This window comes from Rhagoletis pomonella, unplaced genomic scaffold (genome assembly GCF_013731165.1).
Source record: "Rhagoletis pomonella isolate Grant_MI unplaced genomic scaffold, Rhpom_1.0 Rhpom_scaffold_00003, whole genome shotgun sequence".
Classification (NCBI taxonomy): Eukaryota; Metazoa; Arthropoda; class Insecta; order Diptera; family Tephritidae; genus Rhagoletis; species Rhagoletis pomonella.
Window position 1 is genome coordinate 63,495,705 of NW_023458557.1, and position 27,621 is coordinate 63,523,325.

The window sequence follows — 27,621 nt, forward strand, 5'->3', positions numbered from 1 at the left end:
CTCTTTCAGCGGCATCAAATGCAATTCAAACGAGACTTTATGCAATTTTATTTTTTTATTGTCCCCATCTTTTTCATTATACTTTTCTTTTAATATTTGTTGAACACAATATACCAACACCAGCTGCTCCATGCACTTATTTTATTACATACATACATACATACATATTACGCGTTGAGGTAAAAAGTGAAAAGAACGGTTAACGCAAGTGTAACGGATCGGTGGAGAGGCCAATGTTGGATGCTGCTCAGCTGGAGACCGCTGCGTATGAATGACCGTCGAGTAGCAGCCGGCTTTCCTTTAACTTTCAGCAGCATACGGAGATATACATACATACATATATATGTACAAACATACATATGTAGTATACATTCATGAATATACATATATACATATGTACATATAGATATAATCAAGCAATCGCGGCTCTACGTAAGCTTCAACACTTGCTCGGCGCAATGGCCTATAGCGGTCGCATTTATTTATGAATGAATGCAAGGTGAACGTACATATGTAAATGCATATGTATATACGAGTACATTTCAATTCACTTGCATGCGATTTACACGCCGCCAGTGCCAGGGTTTTTCATTTCCATCGATTAATTCGGATTTTGATTAATTATTGTGATCAGTTTCAATTGCAGCCGGCATATTTTTAATACTCACACACCTGAGCACTTTATTGGTGTTGGCAAGCCTACGGTGCAGGTGCAGGTTCCAGGGTATATTCAACATTTTTATGTTGAGGTGAATGTTGTACATACATACGTACATACATACATCTATGCGCCAGTTCATTTTATGTGCTGTTTTAAGTGTTGGCGAATTGCCGCTATAATGAATTCGATTTCTTTTAAAGCATTAAGCCATTTTCACTCTTGACTATAAATGATTGCTTAATTCGTTCATAAAAGTTGTTAATGAAAATCATACTCTTGTCTTCCAGTTTCTTTTATGCATCCACAATCGTGATTAAGTGCAATTTGTCATGTTTGTAAATGCACAAAATCTTACGTTTAGATGCATACATATGTATGTATGTATGCCTATATGCAAATGTTGTATGCAGTAGTAAAATTTTTCAGCATTTGCTATTGGCAATCAACGAACTTTAGCTTCTTTGGTTGGAGTTAATGGATTTCATCATAGTAGCTTACCTGCAAGAAAAAAGAAAACAAAGTAGAAAATGATAAAATTTTTAATTAATTCTGATTTGGAATCAAAATGGAAACTTTAATAGTGAATTAAAGTGTTTTTAATGCGAGGATAAGGAACGCGATTACAAATGAATAAAATACTAGTACATCTATGGTTATAAAGACATGTTTATATTTGAGGAGTTGCTATAAGCCAACTGTGGGAAAATGAGAGTCTCTCTTTGCAAGTTTCAGCGCTTTTTACTTTGTTTATGCTCAGAAAAAGGTGCACTTATTGATTTTTTAATGTAGGTTTTCACGACGACTTCAAATAAATTGGTATCATCCCTGATAAGGCTTATTTTAGAACTCCCACTTAGACAAAACTCTTAGTAAAGCGGCAATAGCCAAGTCAGCCTGTACAGTTCTTTTTGGTCTAAGCTCAATGTTAGTATGAAAATGTTGGTGTGAAAACACGAAGGCGGAACTGAAAAATGTGCTCTTAAAGACTTCAAAAAGCATATGCACTCCGAGCAAAGCTCAGTCAACTTGTTAGCGCATATTTAAATAAGCAAAGACACTAAAACTGAAATACCTAACACCAAAGGCGATCCAATATGCAATCCTTTCTATAGAAAAATAGCAAGACGTGCTTCGTTGCGCCTTAAAAGTATTTTGGTGTTGTTACTACCTCCCAAAGCTCTTATAACCTCTTATGGAAGCATTCTTAATTTTTTTATGAATGTGGGTGTTAGTTAATCATTTTCGAAGCTATTTAGAAAACAGGTAAAGTATCGACTTTCTCATGGAAATTTTATTTGTAATCTTATAACTCAAATTTACATATCGGACACTTTGTTCAAAGGTGTGCTAATTCAATATTTGTTTAAAAAAATATTCAAAAACTTTATATTTATCTTACATAAAAAGTGGAAATCGAATTCTTTGTAATTTGAAAAAATCTGCCTACTTTGCAAATACTACAGTATTAACTAATAGTTTCGGATGTTGTGAGAGGGAGTAATGAAACAAAAATACTTTGAAGGCGCTACGAAACCTGCGGGGTATATGCTAGTTGAAGATATATCTAAATCAAAGATTTCCTAAATACTTTTGTTTGATACCCATATTGTAATATTTAATTCATCTTATCAATTAATTTGAATTAAAATTTTCAAACAGGTGGCATTCTACTGTAGAAACCCCCTTCCCCCATAATTAATTTTTCTTTAATATCTCTAATGTACAGACATCGGTATGTTAACATTTTTGTATATGTATAGTATAAAAGTTTTAAATTAGACCAAAGTATTGCAAAAGTGTATGTGTGTAGCATGGCGTATGAGTAACATATATATATTTTTATACCCGAGCGCACTTGTGCACAAGGGTATATTAATTTTGTTCACATAACGGTTGTTTGTAACAGCCAAAACGAATCGAGATAGATATAGACAAATGTATACATAAATGATCAGGATAAAAAAAGAAATCGATTAAGCCATGTCTGTCTGTCCGTCCGTCTGTCCGTCTGTCCGTCTGTCCGTCTGTCCGTCTGTCCGTCTGTCCGTCTGTCCGTGTACACGATAACTCGAGCAAAAATTGAGATATCTCAACGAAATTTGGTATGTAGGTTTCCCTTAATCCAAGGTAGGTTGCTATTGAAAATGGGCGAAATCGGACTGTAACCACGCCCACTTCCCATATAACGGTAATTTCCAGAAATACGAAAACTGCGATATTTTAGTAACTACTGAAGATAAATCACTCAAAATTGGTATTTACAATAATTTTTTGACAAAAAATAATAATATTATACATTTTTGGAAAATGGGCGTAGCCACGCCCACTTATGGTTACATGTCTATATCTTGGTAACCGCTGTACCAATTTCTACCAAACTTGGCACAGTTGTCGGCCTTCGTACAGCATACAAAATCGCCTAAAATTTTTAAAATCGGACGATAACCACGCCCACATCCCATATAACGGTAATTTAGAGAAATACAAAATCTTCGATAAATCAGTAAATATTGAAGCTAATTTATTCAAAATTGATGCTTGCAACAATTCTTTACCAAGAAATACGCTTGTGATAAATTTTTGGAAAATGGGCGTGGCACCGCCCACTTATGATCACATATATGTATCTCAGTAACCGTTCTACCAATTTGTACCAAACTCGGTGTGGTTATTGTGCTTGCCACATATAAGCAAACCGTTGAAAATTATTGAAATCGGACTAAAATAACGGCCGCTTCTCATATAACGGTAAATTTCAGAACTGCTTGAAACTTCAAAATTTCGAAATCTAAGGACTCTAATTTACTCAAAATTGATACGCCCTGGCTTACCATATAGCCGTAGCTTTCGGTAAGGCGAAAAACATATATTTAATACGTGCGCCGGGTATTTAATGTTCGGCTCTGCCCGAACTTAGGCTTTCTTACTTGTTTTATTTATGAACCCTTATTTCTGAAACTTGTATTGTTTACATATTTCTTGATAATAGCTGCAGCGATACTCCATCGCCTTCAAATCTGGGCTATTTCGTGGCCACTTCGGGGAAAGGCCATGCTTACGATTCATATTTTCCATATGGCTTGGTGGAGACTCGCATCAAAACTAATGCTAATACCATTCCGCAAGTCCTGGTGTCGAGCCCAGTATCCGGCTAACATCAACAAAATCCAAAAAAAAAAAAATAAAAAGTTTTCTCTAACATTTTCCATTCTTTGTTTAACAACATCAAGACACACACCTAAAATCGGTGGAGAAGCGCGACCAAACACCACACATACGTATGTATGTTCATACATAATGTCTACGTCAAAGAAGTTGAAATTACAGCTAATAGTACAGAACATAGTTAATACCACAAAAAAGGAATGCGAAATATATGCAAGAGACTGAGAAATTATGTGTACTGACGAAAACTTATGGCAAGATAGAAAGCAAAAATTGTTGCATAAAAATAAATTTCGATATTGCAACAGTTAACGGTTTTGCGAACGGTGCTTAGCAAATGCCACTTTTGTCACAAATACAATACCAATGACTACAGCTAGCATACACATAATAATATCTGTGTACACACATACATATGTATACATATATAGAGGTAAGTATGTTCCTTAAGCGCGCTACGCAAAAGCCAACGGAAACAGGCGTTTTGGCCCGCCGATCTGGTCCAAAAATAAAAGGCTGTGACTTGTTGCCTCGTTGCTGTTAGCTGTTGGCTGCCATTCGGTCGCAACTTGCAACAACTTATGGCCTGCCTGTATTGACGCTTCAATGCTGTTGCGATTGTTGCAACTAAACAACTGTTGACGGATCATCTTGTTGTGATTGTGAAGTTGTTGCTATTGTAGTTGTCACTCTGCTGTTTTTTGTTGATATACACCACACATACATACATGCAAGTACTTTAAACTGGTACATGGTGAACGAGTGCGCGCGCGCGCGTGCTCATTGCCATGGCCAACACAATGGCGGTGTAGTGTCTTCAATTGCTGCACAGTGGCACAACGACCGCTTGCTTAACCCTTAATTAGGCGCATAAAGAAAATCACACAATTAGTCGCATGGGGTCCCCAGTGACCCCAATAGAATGAAGTGTGTATTATCAAAAATATTAAAGTACTCTATTGTCGTTAACAAAACAAAGAAACAAAAACATAATTTCGAATTCACATTAACAAAAATAAAAGAAAAAATTAAGTCCGCCAAAAAATGTTACGTAAGTGGTCGCATGGGGTCAGGACTTCAAAGAGTAGCGACATATGTGTGCACGCCGATGTTCTGGCCGTGACTTATTTACGTTAGTTAGGAAGCTATAAAGAGCAAGAACGCGTCCAAGCACTCCAAGACATTTTTTTTCAATTTGAAATGGCCTTGACCCCATGCGCCTAATTAAGGGTTAATATAAATGCTACTGCGCGCGTATAATATTGCCGGTGAAAATCCAGCAATAGTCAATTGCATGTATAATTTTTGGAACAAACAGTTTGCCAGCCAACCAGCCAGCCACTGAAGTCCAAGCGGGCAGAGCAGACAGAAAGGCTCGATTTTATATCGCGCCAATCGCGGATTGTTACTTTCGGAGGCAATACCGGCCTACAGAATATTGAACACAAACGCAAGTATGTATATAGATATATGTATTTATATACGTAAGTTTGTACATATATTTAAGCAAATATATGCCCATATGATGGTTGTAAATTCCCTGCATATCTCCAACAAAAATCAACTGTCTTGTCGAGTGGACGTATACAGAGTTTTACATACATAAATACGTTTGTAGATGCCCTGCAAAAAACTGTGCGACTAATATCTAAAGAGAGTATCCGAGATTACTCTCAATCGGGTACAATTGGGCATTAATTAGTCGCAACTAGTCTCATACGGGTACTAATGGAGGTCAATTAGTCTCGACTCATCCCTTATGGGTATAATTGGAGATCAATTAGTCTCCAACACATCTCTAACGGGTACTATTAACGATTTAATGATATGTACGCACTTAGTCAATGAAATGTCATGTGCGACGTTGGCACGCAGAGAGAGTATTCGCCTAACAAAACTGAGCACCTCGGTTCGAATCTCAGCCGGCGCAAATTTTTATTTTTATATTTTAAAAGTGACTAGTCGCTTTGTATACCCATTCGGGTATAAAGATGAACAATTAGTCTCTTCATAGGACATGCTCAAACAAAAGCGAACAGTTCATTCCATATAAAGAAATCAAAAGTGGTATTGGTCGCATGCTCTTTGCGATTGCTCCCGGAGTCATCCCGGATTAGTCCCATTTTTTGCAGGGTATGCTTGTGTACATATCCATATGTATGAGTAAACACATAAGTACAAATATACATGCAACATCAATAACGGAAGTTATGGAGAAACGTGCCTAGACATCGGAACTCAGATGTGCGCTTATGGATTTACAAAACTCACTATCCATCTTCAAATATGATACCGACTTTAAGTCAGTGAATATATAGATACATATGTAAATTGAAACATATCTACCCTGCAGGGGAGACCCAAACTAGTGAATCATACATCTAGTTCAGTGCTTGTTCTTTATCGTCAGTAAAGGAACCAGTTCGATACTAACTAGTTCCTCACCAGTTCAAAATCAGCGAAATGTTATACTTTCCAAAATTATCTTATTTTACCTTGCAGAACATATAAATATAAATACAGTCTAACTGTTCCAAAACACCAAAATTGTGTTTTTAACGCAACCTCACTTTGTTGGTTTTGTCTTAAAAATTATCCGAATAAAATTTTATGCAATTCGTACCACGGCAACCCGGTGCCGACTTGCGGTCAAAGATATCAGAATAAGCTTTGTGCAGTTCGCTTGTTTTGTTAATTTACTAATTTTACTTCTGTATAAGACAGTATTACTATACTCCTACACTATTAGTAGTCAGGATTTTAGCAATCAGGATTTTTTCTAAAGGACATAAATTATAGTATATTTCCGAAATTTTACGTAAAATATGGATATATGGGTATCAGTTGAAAGAAGAATTCGAAACAAGATTAATTATAAATTTTGGTTTCAATTGTCCTTTGCAACATGTCAAAAATGTCCTTTAAAAATAGTCGCACGCCTCTCTGCACACTCAACTACTGTCGAATACGTATATGTACATGTTTTCAAATGTTTAGTTTGAGCAAATATTTTAAAATTAATGTTTTCAAATAACGTGATATTTTTCGGTAGTTTTCGGATACGAATATTATATTAAATATTAACATTTTACCAAAATTGGAAAATGTCCTTTAAAAATATTGTCTTTCAAGGTTTTTAATTTTCAATTTCAAGAATCTTTGTTTATTTAAAATCCTATGAATATGTATAAATAAGGATACACATTTAAGAGGATGTTTTACAATTTTTTAACTAATACTTCCACATTTGTTCCTTAATCAACCCGATTAGACATGCCAAACACTAAAATATTTTATCTAGTTTATTACAATAAAAATTTTTTTTTATGGAGGTAAAGAATTTTTAAAAGAGTTCTATTTAATAATTTAATAATCGCCCTATCACCAATTAAAAAATGTTCTACAATTGTAAATTTTCAGGACATACACAAAATTATTATATTAGAAAATCTATCGTTTTGCAGCTTTGCAATACACCTTACCAAGCCAACATGCTTTTTCCATTAATTAATTTTTTCGATGTTTAAAGATGCAGATTTACCTGAAATGCGTTAAAATGTGGGAAACCCACCGAATTTTTCGCATTTCCAAAGTTTTCATGGACGATTTGGTAACCTTAATTCAAGTTATTAAGTAAAGCTTCAGCTAAAAGTCGCCACGGGTTATTGTTGCTCTACCGCCATAAAACTTCATATCTGTAGATACATACATCGTTACCCGAAGCTAAAAAGGTGCCAAGTCCAAGCCAATTTTCCGGAGAGACGAAAAATCAACGTAGTTTCGCATTATCTGTCATTCTGCATCGAAAACTAAATTTTGAAAAACAGTGGACTTGGCACCTTTTCACCTTTAGGTAGCGATATGTATGTTATTTAGGTTAAAAAGGACAAATATAGAGAGTATGCTTATCAAACTTTGCAAACAACTTTTTGACAAACCCCAAATTGATTTTAGACCCTTTAGAGCAGGCATGCCCAAAGCCGGTAGAATTCTATAGACAAGTGCCTGCTTTGGAACCATGGTTTCTTCGGCAAAGTTGCTTACAATTACCCGAAGAATCCTCCTTGTTTTTGAATTATATTAGCCCTTTACTAAGTAATCTACTTACCTTTGTACAAACCTGAATTTGGAAAGAATAATGTACAAATTTCGGCAGCGTCATTACGTTTTTACTCCATCCTTAAAAACACTAGCGTACTACGGATGCATTCCAAAATTAATCGAAATTTTCAATTAGTGCAACTTAGCACAAAAAGCACCACTCAGAAGTTGAGCTTATTGAAAATGGCTTGGGCTTAGAATTTTGTAGCTATTTCTTTGTCCAACAGTGATAGATCAACAGTGTTCGTCAAATCGCATCTTTCAGGGTTAAGTAAATGCATGCATCGAATTGCATAGTTTATTAATTTTGTCAGTGCCCAGATGCAAAAGAGAACTTACGCACATAGGTAATTATCCGGCCATAATTGGGTTTCAGATAGTTGTCACAACTACATAAAGAAGCACTCTCACAGCTTAAAAATAGGCTGGGGAACAATAATTCCACCCCTCCCCTCCATCCCACACTTTGCGCCTGCTGTCAGGTAGTCGGAACTTAGCTATATCTGAAACGCAAATTATATTTTTTTTTTCACTTTTGTGTAATCGCCTGTTTTAGCGTGAATATTTTTAATTTAAACACAATTGAGTTAAGTAATTGTGATGGATTCTGACACTTCTGGTGGTTATTAATATTCGTTAACGGTATTTATGATTTTCAATAATTATAAATGTATAGTTTGAACCCTTTTTAGTTAGGATATTGTCTACAAAAATAAATCATACTTTTTTGTGTTCAAAGCCAGTTTTGGTACGTTTCCGCATCCGATCGCCTGGAAATTAGTTTTGAACATGATACCTAGTACAATTAGTTTGTTCCTTACATAAAATTCAGTTGCGGATAGTTACGGTTTTGTTAGCTAGACGGTTTCTTACACGCTTGTACGAAAGTTACAATAAAAAAATATTTGTATTTTTTTAAATTCTAAGGCACATTTTGGGGGTTTGTAGGTGGTGACAGCTCGTCAGGCACAAGAAAAGTAACTCGCCAATATCTCAACGATCACATGCAGGGAGAGAACTTGGCATCGTTGGTCGAAAATTTAGATTTCTTAGAAAATCACCTATTGTCTTCTCATGCTTACTCAGCTGAAAATATGAAAAATCAAAAGAAAACCCTATCTTATTTCAAAGCAGCACTTAAGAACAAGTGGCTTAAAGCTCATAGAAAGGAATATATTTTCCTAAAAGATAAGCAGTCTTGGTTAAATGGGACGTTTGAACTTCCAATTCAAGACACTTTCGCTCTGGCCGTCCATCGAAGTAATTTGGCGGTGTACAATGCATATTCATCGTATTTTGTAGAATCAATTTCGTAGCCACTAGATATGGTTTCCAATATTATTATTAACCTGTACATTAAATCAAATAAAACACCTCTTTGAGGTAAAACTTTCCAGTGACGAAAGCTGAACTAGAAACACAAAATTTATGATATCAATTTATTGACGAGAATTATACGCATTTTTTTTAACTGCCTTGGAAACGTACGGAAAATCTTTTTTTATTTATTCGGAACATTGCGAAATTCAGTCTACTGCTAGAAACAAAAAATAGCGATTGTTGTTGTTGTTTTGGTTTATATATTGTGCTTTATAGTGTACACACATTTTATAAATAAAGGTAGTCAATATATTTTAAATAGTAAATTATTGGCTAATATATATATTTTATTAATATAACCTATCTGTAATACAAATTTCTTCAATTTTACATTTGACAAACAATTTTTTGCCGCATAAAACTTGAAAATCTACCTATGTGTGACGTGAACTATTTGTTATTCTAAGTTCTCTAGAACGGATCCAGCTCGGCACTGGGGCCTTTCCCTGCAGGGTATGTATGAAGAAATATTGGTATGTATGTACATATGTGTGTAAGTTTTAATTGTTGCCAATAATGTTTCTGCTGCGGTTTATGTTACCTTTATTTTTTTGGCTGCTATTATTATGTTTTTGGTTTTTATTACCCGAGCGCACTTGTGCACAAGGGTATTATAACTTTTTTCACATAACGGGTGTTTGCAACAGCCAAAACAAATCGAGATACATATAGAATAAAAAACAGAAATCGATTAAGCCGTGACTTTCTGTTTGTCGGTCCGTCTGTCCATCTGTGCATACTGAGTTATCGTAATCGTTAAAATATCTTAACGAAACTTCTTGCGTGTACTTTTTTTTAGCGTAGGACGGATGGTATTGAAAATGCGAAAAATCGGACAATAACCACGCCCACATTCCAATTAGAGAAATACAAAATCTTCCATAAATCAGTAAATACGGAAGCTGATTTATTCAAAACTGATGTTTGCAATAATTCTTTAGCAAAAAATACGTGTATGATAAAAATTTTTAGTAAATTGCAGAAATGCTTCAAACTTCGATTATTCGAAATTTAAGGACGCTAATTCACTCAAAATTTATACTAACAACAATCCCTTGAAAAGTAGTAACATTCTTATAGAAACTATATTTAATACGTGCAGAGGGTATTTAATGTTCGACTCGGCCCGAACTTAGACTTTTTTACTTGTTTGTTTTATTGTTTTTTTTTTGTCGCACGTATATATTTTTCTACTGTCGTCAAAAGTAGTCTATAATATGTAATTAAAATAAGCATACAAGCATAAATATTTATATATGTATTTATATTAACATACATGAACTTTCGTATGCTCACTTTCACATAGCACTTTGGTACTTGTAAATTTTATCTACGACTTGGCGAAAAATCTTGTGCAGAAAAAAACTGGAAAAACACTTTTTATATAATTTTCAGAATCGAGTTTATCTGTGGCACTTCCTTAAAACCACTTAGTGATTTCAAAAGACTTTACTTTGGATTAAAAAATATGTAATAAGTTTCCCTTCAATTAGTTGTATATGTATTTTCTGGGAAATTTAGGCCTTCAGATCATTGTAGTGTCTTCTAGGCAGAGGCTTCTGATATAAAGTTAGTAGTCTAAAGGCTGCTGCTGTGCGCAATGGCGGTAAAGGAGGTTAACATCTACTCCCTTATGAAGGCGGCAATAAGAGCACTCGAAGCTAGAAGAGGAATGCTTCTCGCTCGGTCGAGTTTGAGTATTACCTGGTCAAACCTACATGTGTACCAGACCTTACTGATATCGCAGGAAACTGCGTGGGTTATGAGCTGACCAGGAGCCAGTCTCTCAATGAAAACAAAAATGTGAGAGTACGTTTGACTTGAAATTTAATCTTCTACACACAGCGTTTTTTTTTTGCTAAAACCTGGCTGTAACCGTTCGCTGACATATTCAAAGGACCAATGATCATGGTCTAAGTGTGTCCCTTAACTTGGGCAACCACTTTACCCTAACTTAACCGAATCTAACCACAGCAATGGAGATCAAAAAAGAAAAACTACGTCCATTGCATCTCTTTCTATTAAAAGCCAAGCTGCTATTTAAATGCTTTTATATTTAAGTTGTGGGATAAAAGTATACATAAATGCAGCACAGGAAAACTATAATCAGAATTTTCAGGCCGGAAGATAAAAATGCATTCATTCGTTGTTATATATTGTGGGCGCAAGTACACACATATGTGTATACATATTTCAAAATGGTCACCGGCACTGCAAAGATATGATTTTGTATTAATTTACGAGTACCAAATTACACCTATTTACATACATAATTGCATAGTAGGAAACAGGAAACCAAAACAGTTGACAGCATTTTATTAAATTTAAGAATGCACTCAAGTTAATGAAACACCTCATGCTTATTTACGTACATATTAATGCATCATTATAAAAGTGAACATGACTTTGTAAGTGCAATGACAGTGTTCGATGTAAGTACTATGTACTATGGAAAAACATACAAGTAAATGAGTACATACAACACTTACATATTTATGTATGTCAATGCATTTTTTTTATATGTATGCATAGAGAATTTATTTAGAATACAAATACATACAGTTATTCACGCATTGTCAATGACAACATCATTAGCCTGATGATCATAAATGTCTACAATGACCATAACAACAACGGCTATCATTCAAAATTTCAGTAATTTCACCTCAGCCTAAATATTACTTCTATACTACGTAAGTACATAAATAAGTATCTGAAAGTTTAAGCAACCATTGGGAATTTCAAAAAAACATGAAGGAATAATGGATTGGGGAAATAAATGCAGGAAAAGTCACTAAAAATGCCTTTTTTATTACACGCATAGTTACCGTTTAATTTATTGCCCATATGTAACCGAAGTGATACATAAATAGTACATGAATGTACATATGTACACTGGGGTGGTCCAAAAACGCACGTGAAAAAGTAAATTCGGAATTCTATTGCTCTCACCCTCTAGGATTGGTCTATACCGAAAAAAGTATACTCCCTTTTTTTAATAAAAAAAATATTTCGGATCGCTCAAAGCGCTCAAAGTTTTTCATATAGGTTATTTGGAAAAAAATATAAAAAAAACTGGGGTATAATTTTTTTCGGTATGGAGAAACGGTAGGCAGAGCATTAAAATTCCGACTTTACCCTTTTGGACTCCCTAATGTACATAAATGTATAAGTATACGTACATATGTATATGCATATATGTATATACATACATACATATAAAGATATGCGTAGGCTTTTAAACTTCCGCTGTCATTGTCGTCTTCTGTCCGTCTGCACAAAATGCCATAAAAGTTAAATACAACAAAAATTAGTTTTTTCGACAAATTTCAAATCTGCCATAAGTTATGTCATTTAATTACGCATACCAAGCGCTCGTAACAGGCAACAGCCGACAGTGAACAAACAGCAACAACTACAAAAACAGTAGAATAAAAATAATGTCACCGATAAAAGTGCGATGGAGCATCTGCTTCTCATTGCATTGGCCTCAAAGCACCTCAGCGATCAAACTTCATTTTCATTTCTTTTGTGCCCAATGCTATTGCAACATTACGTAGTGCGATGCAATAAAATCGTAAAACAGAAAAATGAGGAAGACACAAAACAGCAGCAGCGAAAACTCGAAGCCAAAGGCGTTCAACACCACGGCAACCAGCATCTTATCAGCCGGTAGCAGACTAGTGAGAAAAATGCTAAAAAATAAAGATCAATTTGAACTTTAACCCGAGTAACATCACAGCCAAAATAAATACCAGCGTCAACGAGCAGAAATACCTCTAGAGGGCAATAAGAAAACAATACAAACATACATTCATACATAGATACACACTACATACTGTCTGTGGAAAGAGTAAAACAGCAACACCCACCAATGCCAACATAACTTTCGTACATATTTTGTTTTTTTTTTTGCTGCTTTACCAAATCTTTTTAGCGATTTGAGTATTTTTTTTTGTCGCTAGGTTCGGCAGCGTATGTATGTAGATGCAACAATGTTGTTAAGGCATCCATATTTGGTGGTCGACCGATTATGCAGTACTGTTTCACACAAAGTTCAAAGCGCGGGTCAGTAACAGCGTTGCCGCTTGGGTAACTTTTTACCGAAACGGGTAATTTTCTTCTTTTCAGAACGAATTAGGTAATTTGGTATTTTTTCAATTTGGTAATTTTTTTCAGCATAAGTCTTTTAATTTTTTAATACTAACTTATTGCTTATAAAAATTTAGAACTTTTAGCGTTTTCAATTGCACAAAACAATAAATTTTCTTATGTACATATGTATGTGTCTGCACCTTAAAATAGCCAAAAAATTTAAGAGCCCTTATACGTTACAATTTGCCTTGAGAACACAGAACTTTTAGTATGAGTATGCAATATACATATTTCCCAATATGGCGGCTATCACAACCCCTAAGTCCCACAAATCGGGTTGTTGGATCATTCTTACCTGCTGAAACTAATGGTGAAAGAAAATAACTTTACAGAACTAATTACAATTTTGCAATTAAATACGAATGTGACCCTCTCATAAAACTGTAAAAGTAAATTTCACCTATACGTGTGCTGGTTTATGTTTTAATTCATGTTTTCGTTTTAAGTAATGTTAAATACCTTATGTAACAGACTATACGTTAAACACCTTTTAAATATTAATATGTTGTTTTGTGTCATGTTTTAAAAATATTTGTGAATTGTTATAGTCTGAATACATTGAGAAATACGAACAAAGCTGTAAATTGCTCATTTTCATCTTCAGCGACATCATGAATTTGTATGAGCTTGTCATAAAAGGAGAGGAAGAACCTTATCTGTCGCTCGAAAACTATAAATACATCTAAGCTGGCCACAGTCAAAGTCGTGGTGTAGCTCTGTCGCCGCCAAAATAATTATCTACATAAGAATACCGGGAAATATAGTCTGACGGCGGTGGTATATAACTCGCGATTTTAATGTGTTGAGACTATTATGTTCATAAAAATTTGGTAATTTTTTACTGAGTTTGGTAATTTTTTTTTAGAGTTTTGGTAAAAAATAAAAAATCTTTGTGGCAACACTGGTCAGTAATCGATCGAAGTTGGAGACGCAGACTTGCCGGTTGGCAAGCAGGCTGTAGGCTACTTAGTATGTATGTATATGGTTAGGCATTTCGACAAGCAGTCGGCGATAAAACATCAAAAACTACAGCAGAACCGAAGGTTATGACACACAGTGTGTCCATAGGAGCCCTAATTACGATAAAATATTTTAAATATGTACATTGTACATCCATACATATGTATTTACATATATAGATGGTTTTTTTACGCTCGGAATGGCTTCACTCGGCTCTGTCCGGCTTCCTGCAGGTACGTACCCTTACAAGAAGGTATCCAAAGGACGCAAGCGGTGATCTCTTCCGGAACTACTGAGATTTTCATGCCAATAATACTTTATGTAGGGTATATGCAAAAAAAAAGCATTTTGAAAAATATTTATCTCAAGACTGAATCATTGATTAACGATATTTTTTGGCATCCTGATATCTTAGGTATACAAACTTTCAAGCTCTTGGAATGGCTAGCATTCGATGTGCGAAAGTTTTTTGAAATCCCTAATACGCACTCAGTCTAGGACAAGATCCTAGATGAATTGAAACGTTGCCGCGACGAAAAAGGTAGTCAATCAGGCAACACATTGATAAAAAATGTCCACACAAAGATATTAATTTATGTTAGATATTTTTTTTTTACGTTTGCACCACAATACTCCAAATATTTTTGAATGTACATACATACATAAGTATTTATATGTATGTAGATATATACGCAAATGTATACACTAGGAATGCTAAACCCGGGTTCGCTTTTTAAAGTCCCAAAAATCTCGGGATACTTGACAAATAATCCTGGGATTTTCGGGATTTGTAATCTGCACTGATGGCAATAATAGAAGCTCATGACCAGTATTGGCTATATTTCTTTTTTATTTAATAATTAATATTTTTTTATAAATGTCTAGCTCATTATACATATAACACCGCGCGATAGTAAATTTTAAACACAAATTTCAATATATTCGCGAAACCATGGGCCAAATATAATAATATTGCGTTTTTAGTTTTTCACTCTGACGTCAGTATTTCAAAAATGATTTAAACAATTCAGAGAAATGAGCTTAGAGAAGAAGTATGGGTATTAAATTAAACAAGAAATCCTGTAGAATTTAAACTGATTAACGTTTTTTGTGCCGAAGGACTGGTAAGTATTGAAAATGTCCTTTTAACATTTTATCCTTGAAATTCCGCAATATTTGTTTAAAAAAAATATATATTTTAAGAACTGATATAAACTCGAAAACATACTCGAATTTCGTCCTTCTAACTTTATCAACTTAAAAAATTACCTATTCGTCCTTGTGAATCCAAAAAATTTTAATTTTTTTAAATTCTAAAGAAATTTCCTCTTTAATTTGGTACCCATATTTTTATACTACATTGCATTGATGTTTCAAATAATTTTTGGAATAAATCATATCTTTGAAATTACAGCGTCTGTTAAAATAAATCCTGACTTCAGAGAGAAAAAAATAAAAACGCTACTTTAAATAAAAAAGTAGGTTTCAAACCTATTTAATTATTATTTATTTTATGGTAGGAGGGCTTCTCAAACAATATGGAAGCAATTTTTTCGATTTAAGTTGTTGTGATAACGATATACCGAAAATCCCTGGATAGGAAAAAGCTGAAAATTAACATCCCTGACCCTTTTATTATTTTATCCTTGAATATCCGTGAAATTTTGTAATATTTATTTTGAAAAAATTATATGTTAAGGACTAACATAAACTCGATAACATCCTCTAATATATGTAGTCCTCTAAATTTAAGCTTTTATTAATTGATTAAAAGGGCATTTTCAACACCTATTCGTCCTTGTGAATCGAAAAAATTTTATTTATTTTTAATTCTACAGAATTTTCTCTTTCGTTTGATACCCATTTTTCTTCTATATTGCACTGAATGTTTTAAATAATGTTCGAAATTCATGATATCTTTAAAATTACCGTGGTTCCACTGTATTTGGTCCATAGTGTCGTGATTGATTGCTTGGTGTGTTTTGAAATTTTTATACCCGAGCGCACCTGTGCGGACGGATGGTATTGAAAATGGGCAAAATCGGACAATAACCACGCCTACCTCCCATATAATGCTAATTTTCAGAAATACGAAAACTGCGATATTTTTTGTAACTACTGAAGATTATTCACTGAAAATTGATACTTACAATAATTTTTAGATGAGAAATAAGAATATTATAAATTTTTGGAAAATGGGGGTAGCCACGCCCACTTATGGTTACATGTGTATACCTTGGTAACCGGTGCACCAATTTCTTCCAAACTTTGCACAGTTGTTAGCCTTGGTACAGCACACCAAATGACCGAAAATTTTTAAAATCGCACACTAACCACGCCCACATCCCATATAACGCTAATTTAGAGAAATACGAAATCTTTGATAAATGAGTAAATATTAAAACTAATTTATTCAAAATTGATGCTTGCAACAATTCTTCTTTACGAAGAAATAAGTTTATGATAAAGTTTTGGAAAATGGGCGTGGTACCGCCCACTTATGATCACATATATGTATACCGGTAACTGTCTACCAATTTGTAACAAACACGGTATGGTTATTGTGCTTGCCACATAAAAGCAAAACGTCGAAAATTATTGAAATCGGACTAAAATTACGGCCGCTTTTCACATAACGGTAAATTTCAGAGATGCTTGAAATTTCAATATTTCAAAATTTAATGACGCTAATTTACTCAAAATTGATGCACCCCACCCGGGCTTACCATGTAGCGGTAGCTTTCGGAAAGGTGAAAAACATATATTTAAATAGTACTGGTTTCGTTTCAAACTTTTTACTCCGAATTTTTAGAAAGATTCTAGGTACGCAATTTTATATCCCATTAAATTACAGGAGGATAAAAAGCAAGTTTTAAGTGACTCAAAATAAAGTTAATTTTTTTATTTCTTTTTTGCTGGCGGTGTCACGTATTTTCTTTCACAAAAGTATGTTCGACCATTTGTTTATATGGAAGAAAATATCGAGCATCGCAAAAAACATCCCCAAAAATCAACGGTATTTTGTAACTGCTTGACTCTTGCTTTTTATCTTACTATAATTTAATAGGCTATAAAATTGCGTACCTAAGATTTTTCTAAACATGCTGGGTAAAAAGATTGAAATTTTTGATATTTTTGTTTATTTGTAAAAGGGTTAGACTTTTAAAAAATTTTTTAAATAATAAATAAACAAAAGATATATAGACTAAACTTGTTGAAATAAGGCATTCGTTTTATTTATGCCACTAGTATTATAAACTTCTTTCAACAACACAATACATTTGAGCCGTTTAGTGCACAAATTGATTAACTCCATCAACAAAAAGTTGGGAGATGCGATCAAATATTGTACACTATTTTTTTAAATTACATTTATATTATAAAATCAAATAAATTAGGCTGTTATAAATATTATGTTCTATTGTATTTTATATAAGGTTATTATAAACGTAATAAGTTATGACTATGCCAGGCTTTGACACATAAATTTAAGTTTTTTTTTTAAAGTGGAGTTAATACACATCGGTGTGCACTGAACGGCACACTTATTGACTTAAGCTTTTTTTGCATCGAGCCTTTTCCGGCATACCTTAAGTTACTTTATCAGATATGTACACGCTAAAGTATTGTTAAATGCGTATAAATTTAATTACTGTCTTTTGTTTTGTTGCTAATGAAATGTTTTTCAATTTAAATAAAAAAGTATGTTTCAAATCCATTTATTTATTATTTATTATATGGTAGGACGGCTTCTCAAACTACATATATTGATGGGATTTTTTCATGTTAAGCTGTTGAAAAATAATGAATATTATTCCGGGACGAGATGCCGAAAATCCCGGTATCGCAAAAATCGAAAAAATTAACATCCCTAATATGTATGAATATTTGCACCAAGCTATTTGTATCTGCGAATGCACAGCTACGACTTTCCTCATGTGTTAATCGCTTTGATGTCTTCAGATACAGGCCAGTAGAAAATTTATTAAAACATTGAAAATGGGACTTCGTTTCAAGTTTTTCATATGCTCTAGGGTTTTCAGGACTTTCATAGGGGCCTTCATATTTTTATTAAAAACGTTAATAAAAAATCTGATGTGGAATAAGAGTAATTTTTCTTTACAGAGATCAAATTTAATAGGGCTCGGTCGTTCGCTGATCTTAAAAAAAAAAATTTATTTAATTAGTCTTGCAAAGATATTTTTTGTAAGGGCTCTTTAGTAGAACAAAGATAACTGTTAGGGAGCAACGACTTCAGATGATTATAAATTCGCTATTTTCATATAAAATACTAAAGCGAGATGAAACCTCAAAGAGCAACAGTCTTAATATAATGGTAATCATTCCTATTCCAGGTATGTATCCAATAAAAATAATTGTTCAGAAATGAGCTCTTGTGATATACCTCTTTCATTAAGACACCTTAAATCCTGAAATTTTGATAGAAAACATGACTATCTACCTGCAATTAATTAAAGGTCTCAAGCAACTGATTGTTCAGATATGAGATTTTTGCTTTAAAAATCCTTAATTTAAATAGCTAAAACCACGAAATTTTGTTAGCTATGATATCCGATTTTGTTTGCTTACCATAAGTTCACAATGAAAATCTTCAAAATTAACTTAGTATAATGTGTAGCTTCCAAGCAGATGATTAGAAATGTAATAAAAGGTAAAACAGGTTAGTTTTTTATTCATAAAAGGTATGAAGCCTTCGGTATATCCCAAGATAGTACTTTTCTTTTTTGCTTCTCCTTGAAAAAGCGGGTTTAGAAGTTTCCGAATACAATAGCACTCATTAAAAAAAATGCGTGTGTAACACCGTACACATGATAGAAGTGAAACTTCTTAAAAAAGGTGTGGGTACCAGGTACCTACTCACGAAATTGGATGTGTAAACATATGTTAACGGTTCGGCAAACCATTAGGCGATTGAGTTACATACATAGGTTTGGTTAGAAATCAAACAATAATTTCATTCCATCTTATTAATTTTCTGATACACATATAATTTAACACCATCTTATATGAATTCGCGCTTCTAGCGTCCATAGGACCGGGTTGTAATGGAAGTAATTGTATGTTTAACAAATAAATGAAAATGTTTATAATGCAATCAATATATCCTTACGAATTCGCCATTACCAAGGCACTAAGCAATGTACGCACTTTTGTTTGCAAAATGCATTTATTTAAGTTGAAATAAGACAAATTCCTTTGTTAGGCATTTAAAATGAATTATAAAAACATAAAATTACCTTATAAATTAAAAGCATAAGTATCACATGTATGCGTAACCCAATTCACGAAATCATTTCGTCGATCTGAGTAAAAACTAAGTGCATAAACTCTATTTCGCGTTAATTTTAATCATGAAATGGTGTTCATTCATTCAGTTTCTACTCAAACGCTTGAAATGATTTCATGAATTGGCCTACGCATAATGGTAGTAAATGACAGAATGAATTACAACAAGCCGAAAACGTTGGTTCAAATCAATCCGCAATCAAGTTGGACGTTTTGCCCACAAACATTGTAATTTTGCGAGCAGTCTCATTGTAAAATCTTATTTTTACAATTTCATAGTTTCGGCTTACATTCATAAAATTCAACGAAAGCACGTACCTATTTTGGCTGAGTTATCCATTTTCGGTTATTTAGTGTACAAAATAAACGCAAATTAAATGAGTTTGTACAACATGGCCATTAATGTAGTGATAAGTTGTACAACTTGCCAGAAAATCCAAATTTTTTGATCTTTAATACCACCAAGACATAAATTCATTCAACAGGCCCACAAACGGTGCAATCATGCGAATATTTCAACTGATCCTGTAACACTACCTCATATAAGTTGGCCTCGCTATCATCCTCACATATGTTCATCAGAGTATACCAGCGAAGGACTCGTTAATACCAGTGATCTGACTTTACAAAAATTCTGTGTGGTAGAATCTGAAAAAAATGTGGTAGATTTCAAAAAAATGTGGTAGATCTCTAGGTTTGGGTCAAACTTTGTACAAAAACTAAAAAAAAAATCTGCAAGGTTTCGCCTAAATTGCAAACTTTTTAATTAGACTCTAAACAAAAAAAATCCATTTTAGTAAAATAAAGTGCGCGATTGAAGTTGCTAAAAATTGCGTTGAATTTTGGCAATTTTTTTCCTTGACAGTGTAAAGCAGTTCCTTCCATATCAAGATATTTTTCGAACATATTCTAAGAAATTACTGCAACCTTGTGGATGTAGCGAACAAATGTGGCACGTTCCAGAAACAGCTAATTGGGATTTGCCGATTTTGACAATTCTCAAGTAAAAGTAAACAACGCCTCAGGAGCCTTAGATGCACTTAAATTTGCTAATACTTTCAGAAAAAACGCTGTTTTTAACATTTTCATTATTAATTCTTTTTATAAATCATATATTTTGCAATTTAACACAATAAAACCACGATTTCTGTCGAAACATTTTGTACTGAGAAAAGTTACTATTTTACAGTTTATTTTATCCTCCAATTCGGCTTTGTTTACTTTTACTTGAGAGATTTTATCCACGCCGGGAATGCGGAATCTTGTATTAAATATATCATTCTTCTTACCATATAGTGTTTAGTATTGGACAATTTTTGCTCTTAAAATTAAGAAAATTATGTCGAGCAAAAATAAAACTACGCAAAAACGCGAATATGTGGTAGATTCCAGACCTTGAGTGGTAGATGCTCAAAAAAGTGGCAGATCTACCACAATTACACGCACAATGACAAACATGAACAAATGTACAACAAACACATAATTTTTGACAATCAGTACAGTTCGCATTTATATCAACGAGCAGCTTATTATATTTGTTTTCGTTTATACTACATATGTGCATATATACATGTACACAAACATATCGTCGTTTAAAGTGCAAAACCGCGTATCAGCAAAAATGCAAAACCGCGTAATTGAACTTGTAGAAATTATTTTCTAGAGCGTAAAACACTCATATTTCAAAATTTTAGCACTTGAACTTTGATGGACTTGAGCGAGCCTAAGATATTGACCAAAAATTGCCACCTTTCACACAGATTGTTTTTGGAGCATAATGAACCATATTTTTTGCCATTACCAATCAAAATTTAAAAAAAGCGAAATTTTCGGCCCATGCTTATATGTATGTATATTTGTATTATTTCCTCTAAAGGACATTTTTTAAGAAATATTTGTTGTTGTCTACGCCGAGGAGATACTTGTATTTTCGCACAACTGAACAAGTGAAATGGAATGTATGTAAATCTGTCCGCGATTTTTAGCAAAAATGCATATATGTACATCCATTCCCTTGTGGTCAGCTGATTAATTTAAGTGAGATTTTAACCAGTTTTGGCTATTTCGCTTTTGGTTATTTAGTGTTTGTATATCTTTTTAAAAAAGTCTAGCACATATCATAACCAGCACCATATAGATCAGCATTTTTAACTTCATACGAAAATTCAACAAGTATTAACAATTACACCGAAAAATTTTCAACATTTTATTCAGAATTTTTAGAAAAATTTTGGGTAGGTATGCAGTTTACAGTCCATAAAATTTTAAACTGAAAAAGTACATCAAAATAAATTTAACTTTACGTGCTATTCTTCCAGTTTTGCTCTTCATTGTATATGTATGCGTATTAGAAATACCATTCGTTTGCAGCTTTGCTATTGTTATTATCGTCTTTAAATATCTTGTCAGCTGCGTTGGCTTAGATTACTGATGATTAGTTTAGTTGCTTTTTAAACGCATATTTTTGTTGCGCTTCTTGCATTTTTTAATGATAATTTTATTGCTTCCTTATCGCCTCGAGTTTGGCTAATGTTAGTAAACATTTCCACATATATACATATATGTACATACCCTTGTGGCCAACATATTAAGTCCAGTGACATTTTGTCTAGTTTTGGCTATTTTTATTTTATTTATTTAATGTTTATATTTTTTTATAAAAGTCTAACACTTTGCCTAACCAGCGCCGCATAAGTCAATATTTCAAACTTCGTACAAATATTATGAAAATTCAACAAACTTTAACATTTGCAGCCGAAAGCTCCAAACTTTTTATTCAGAATCTTTCGAAAAACGTATGGTATACAGTTTTGTAGCTCATTAAATTTTAGTAGGTTAAAGTGCAAATTTTAAATGCAAAGTTTAAAATTTGTGGGTGCAAATGTTAAAGCATGTTGAATTTTCATAATTTTTGTACGAAGTTTGAAATGTGGACTTATGTGGTGCTGGTTAGGTAAAAGGCTAAACTTTTATAAAAAGAATATAAACATTAAATAAACAAGAGAAAAATAGCCAATACTAGTCAAAATGTCACTTGACTTAATCAGCTGACCACAAGTGTATATATGTAAGTATGTATAGTACTTGTTATATAGCTTTAAAACATCTTTCTTAGTTAAATTTTCTTTTATTTGTTGTTAGTGTTATTAAAATGTGCATATTTACGAGTATGTATGTGTGTATGCAGTATGCAGCTTACTGTTTTGTTTACCTGCCAGGTTGCTGTTGTTAAACACGTTGACCTACATAGATATTTTTAACATGAGCGCAATTGTTCCAACAGACAATACCTAAATATATACATATGTACATACACACATATGCATGCATGCTTATGTACTATACGTATGTAAGTACATAACTATATAAATTTTATGTTCACACAAAAGTTGTAAAACCCATTCTTTTTCGGCACAAATTTTACTCAACACAAGTGTTCTTAGTAGATAAATTTTTTTAGTTACAGCCACAATTGGTCGAATATTCTCAATTCCTACTCTCACGTCCACATACACACACCATAGGGAACGTGAGCAATTTTTGCACGTCATACGGTAACCAGGTTTCAAGCTGAGTCTGGGACTCGCCACGTTAAACAAACTTCCAGTGAAAAAGAAAACAAGGTATAGGATAAGACCCCCTCCTTTGATGACAACCACGGTGGTCGCTTAAGGGGTTATGGTTTAAGGGTGTACGCCTGAAATAAAAGGAATCTTACGGTGCCTCCGCTTGGTGGATGTCCTCGGGAAGACTAAGGCCCATATCAACCTCATCTACTACACGTGACTCTTCTAAAGCAAATTGGGGATTGGACGGAGACTTATTCGCCAAGTCTTGCCGCTTAGCCCGCTAGCCGAGTGCCTTGCTTCAAAGTTAGATTTTTCGACATATCGTTTATAGTTGCCAACGCTCTGAAGCAAGAAAATTACGAGAGGTCAAATGATCTCTTCTATGAGCGCCTAGAGCGCAACATCCAGCGCTGACACCATCACGATATCAAAATCGTGCTGGTCTATTTCAACGCCAGGGTGTGCAAAGGAGGAAACGTTGGTTCGATCGCATATTGAAAACGAAAGCCCATATACAACAGCTTCCAATTTTTTAGCTTCCTTGTTTGTTTTGTCGATGGCAACATGAATTTTTTGAACGCGGCAGCGACATCATGAGTTTGCATGAGTTTGGCGTAAAAGAAGAGGAAGGACCATATCTGTCGCTAGAAAAATAGTAATTTGATAGCTGTGGTCTGTGGCCCGTCGTTTTCAATGTGTTTCTATCATCAAGCTTATCGATTTCACTGGGGGCCAAAACAGGGAAGTCTGCCGCACTAGGATTCAACATAACAGGATACGTCAGCGTGCATGGCAGTTCGCCAAAATTGGCTTTTTAACGATTGTTGAGTCGATGATCTACTGTTCGGCTATGGTGAGGTACGTATAGCAATTAGGCAGCTGAAAAACTGGAATTTAACTGTGCTCAGCAGAATGCATAAAAAGTAACAAAATGTATTTAAATTGTAAAAAAAATCGATTATTACAAAATGGATATCAATCGAAATGGTTTTAAACAACTTTGTTTCTTAACTTAACTATAGGAGGGTTGCCACCTGCTTAAAAATAAAATTCAATTTGAGTTAAGGGTAATAAGGTAAGATAAATATGTATCACCATTTAGGTGTCAAACGAAACGAGTTTCAGAAGGTGGTAGTTTGGAAATATTTTTTAAGAGGGTTGCCACCTGCTTGAAACGTCTAATTTAGTTAACAGTATATACACAAGTTATGTGAAATATCAAAAATATGTCAAACGAAAGAGTGTTAAGAAATGTATAGTTTTAACATTAAGAATATTTTTGAGGAGTTTCAAGAGGGTTGTCATCTGTTTGAAAGTTAAATTTAAATTATTTAATAAGTTAAATTAATTATAAAAGGAGGGGTATGACCTTTATTTAGGCGTATTTGAACAATAAAATTCAACTTAGTTCATAAATTTATGGAAATACATGTGTATCACAATGTCAGAGAAAGAAAGAGATTTAATAAGATTTTTGTTCAAAAATATTTATGAAAAGGGTTGCCAAATGTTTAAAAGTCAAATTTAGTTAACTTATACACAAGCATTATGAAATATTACGATATGCTTGTCAATCGAAAGAGATTTATGAAAGCTTTAGTTTTTGAACGTCATTTCGATCTAACTAAGTACTACTATATATATATATTACACAGGCCAACAAAAATGAAAAAAAAATATTGGTGCGACAAATGTTAAAGCTATTTTTGATAGACTTTTTTGTGCTGATTACGAATCCGTAAGTACAAAGGATCCAACACGTACAGGTTTTGTGAAAATCGAGGTCAAAGTGTCAAAAAATCTGGCTTTTGCAATATTTGAGAAGCTCTAGCAAAGAGTTAAAAGGTGATAGAACCTTCCACTTAGGCTTGGATTAAAGCAAGAACCCTCGACTACTATCCTTGAAAATACCATTCCTGCAATTGAATTTATGGTCACTTATAGTCATTTATTGAGCAGTAAAATTTGACTTTTGGCGAAGTTTGAGTCCCTGCCGCAATTAAACAAAAGGTGATAAAACCCTCCACTTAAGCTTAAATTAAGGCTTGAACTTTCGACTACAGTCCCTAAAAATACCATCTCTTCGTCTTGACCCTAAGATTACTTATAGTCGTTTATTGAACAACAAAAACTGATTTTGGCAGCATTTTCTTCAATAGCACAATTTGCCAGCATTTTTTTATTGTTCAACAAATTACTATCAATGGCCATCAAGTAAAGGTGCAGGATGGTATTTTCAGGGGCAGTAGCCTAGGGTTCTAGCTTTAAGTTAAGCCTAAGTGGAAGGTTCTACCACATTTTTACTCTTTGCTCGAGCTTCTCAAATATTGAAAAAAAACGATTTTTTGACACTTTGACCACGATTTTCTCAAAATCTGTACGTGATGGAATCTTTATAATTACGGATTCGTAATCAGCTCAGAAAAGTCTATCAAAAACAGATTTAACATTTGCCGCACCAAAATCAGTGTTGCCCTGAGTTATAAGAGGATGCAATTTTTGTGAGTCATTAGATTTGCGCGGCCAAATTAAAGACCTTAGTATACGTGCGGTAAAATTTTATTTTTTAATTAATAATTTTTATCGGTATAGGGTGATACTAAAAGCCTGCACTACTATCTTTACTCAGAAATGGCCGCACGGCTTTAGATGAAATATAGCACTCGGATCGCTTATAACTCTGACTAACATTTAGAATGTTTTTAGGTTTTTGAAATTCAATTTCGGCCGTTTTAACGCCATATGGATTCACAATTATAATTATACCCGAGCGCACTTGTGCACAAGGGTATTATAACTTTGTTCACATAACGGTTGTTTGTAACAGGCAAAACGAATCTAGATAGATATAGACAAATGTATACATAAATGCTCAGAATGAAAAGAGAAATCGATTAAGCGGTGACTGTCTGTCCGTCCGTCCGTCCGTCTGTCCGTCTGTGCACACGATAACTCGAGTAAAAATTGAGATATCGTAACGAAACTTGGTACGTGGACTTCTTTTGGGCATAGGACGGATGGTATTGAAAATGGGCGAAATCGAACAATAACCACGCCTACCTCCCATATAACGGTAATTTTCAGAAATACGAAAAGTGCGATATTTTAGTAACTACTAAAGATAATTCACCCAAAATTGATATTTACAATGAGTTTTAGACGAAAAATAAGAATATTAAAAAATTTTGGCAAATGGGCGTAGCCACGCCTACTTATGGTTACATGTGTATATCTTGGTAACCGCTGCACCAATTTCTTTTAAACTTGGCACAGTTGTTGGTCCTGCTACAGCATACCAAATCGCCGAAAATTTTTAAAATCGGACAATAAATACGCCCACATCCCATATAACGGTAATTTAGAAAAATACGAAATCCTCGATAAATCAGTAAATATTAAAGCTAATTTATTCAAAATTGATGGTTGCAACAATTTTTTACCAAGAAATACGCTTATGATACAATTTTGGAAAATGGGCGTGGCACCGCCCACTTATGATCACATATATGTATCTCGCTAACCGTTCTAGCAATTTGAACCAAGCTCGGTTTTTTTTTGTTGTGCTTGCCACATAAAAGCAAAGCGTTGAAAATTATTGAAATCGGACTAAAATTACGACCGCTTTTCATATAACGCAACGATTCTTTACCAAGAAATACGTTAATGGTTAAATTTTGGAAAATGGGCGTGGCACTGCCCACTTATGCCCACTTATATGTATATCGGTAACCGTTCTATCAATTTGTACCAAACTCGGTTTTTTTTTTTGTTGTGCTTGCCACATAAAAGCAAAGCGTTGAAAATTATTGAAATCGGACTAAAATTACGACCGCTTTTCATATAACGGTATATTTCAGAAATGCTTGAAACTGCAATATTTCGAAATTTAAGGACGCTAATTTACTTAAAATTTATACACCCCGGCTTATCGTGTAGCGGTAGCTTTCGGAAAGGTGGAAAACATATATTTAATAATTGTGCCGGGTATTTAATGTTCGGCTCCGCCCGAACTTAGACTTTCTTACTTGTTTATTTTTCATTCATTAATGCCAAATCACCATGGCACCACACAGCATTAACGATTTGAGGGTAAGGTCTCGCAGGTGACGCGATTTGTCCACCAAGATCATGCGATTTGACTTCGTTAGATTTTTCTTGTTGGGTATCCTAAATTCGCAGCTCTACGCCAATCAGCCGCAATCGACCGATGCCCTTAAATCTAATACAGCCTAGGCCATTGCTCAAATTCGAGCGAGTGATTGAAAATTGGACAATACAGAAGATGTCGTGGCGGGCACTTACTTTAACGATGTTATATTCCAT

The 27,621-nt window shown here is 33.9% G+C and overlaps 1 protein-coding gene across 7 annotated transcripts in view; it reads right to left on the bottom strand.

Moving 5' to 3' along the window:
* The window catches only part of LOC118735349 (protein outspread), a 322,425-nt gene that overhangs the window by 193,729 nt on the left and 101,075 nt on the right, over positions 1 to 27,621 (bottom strand). The window lies entirely within an intron of this gene.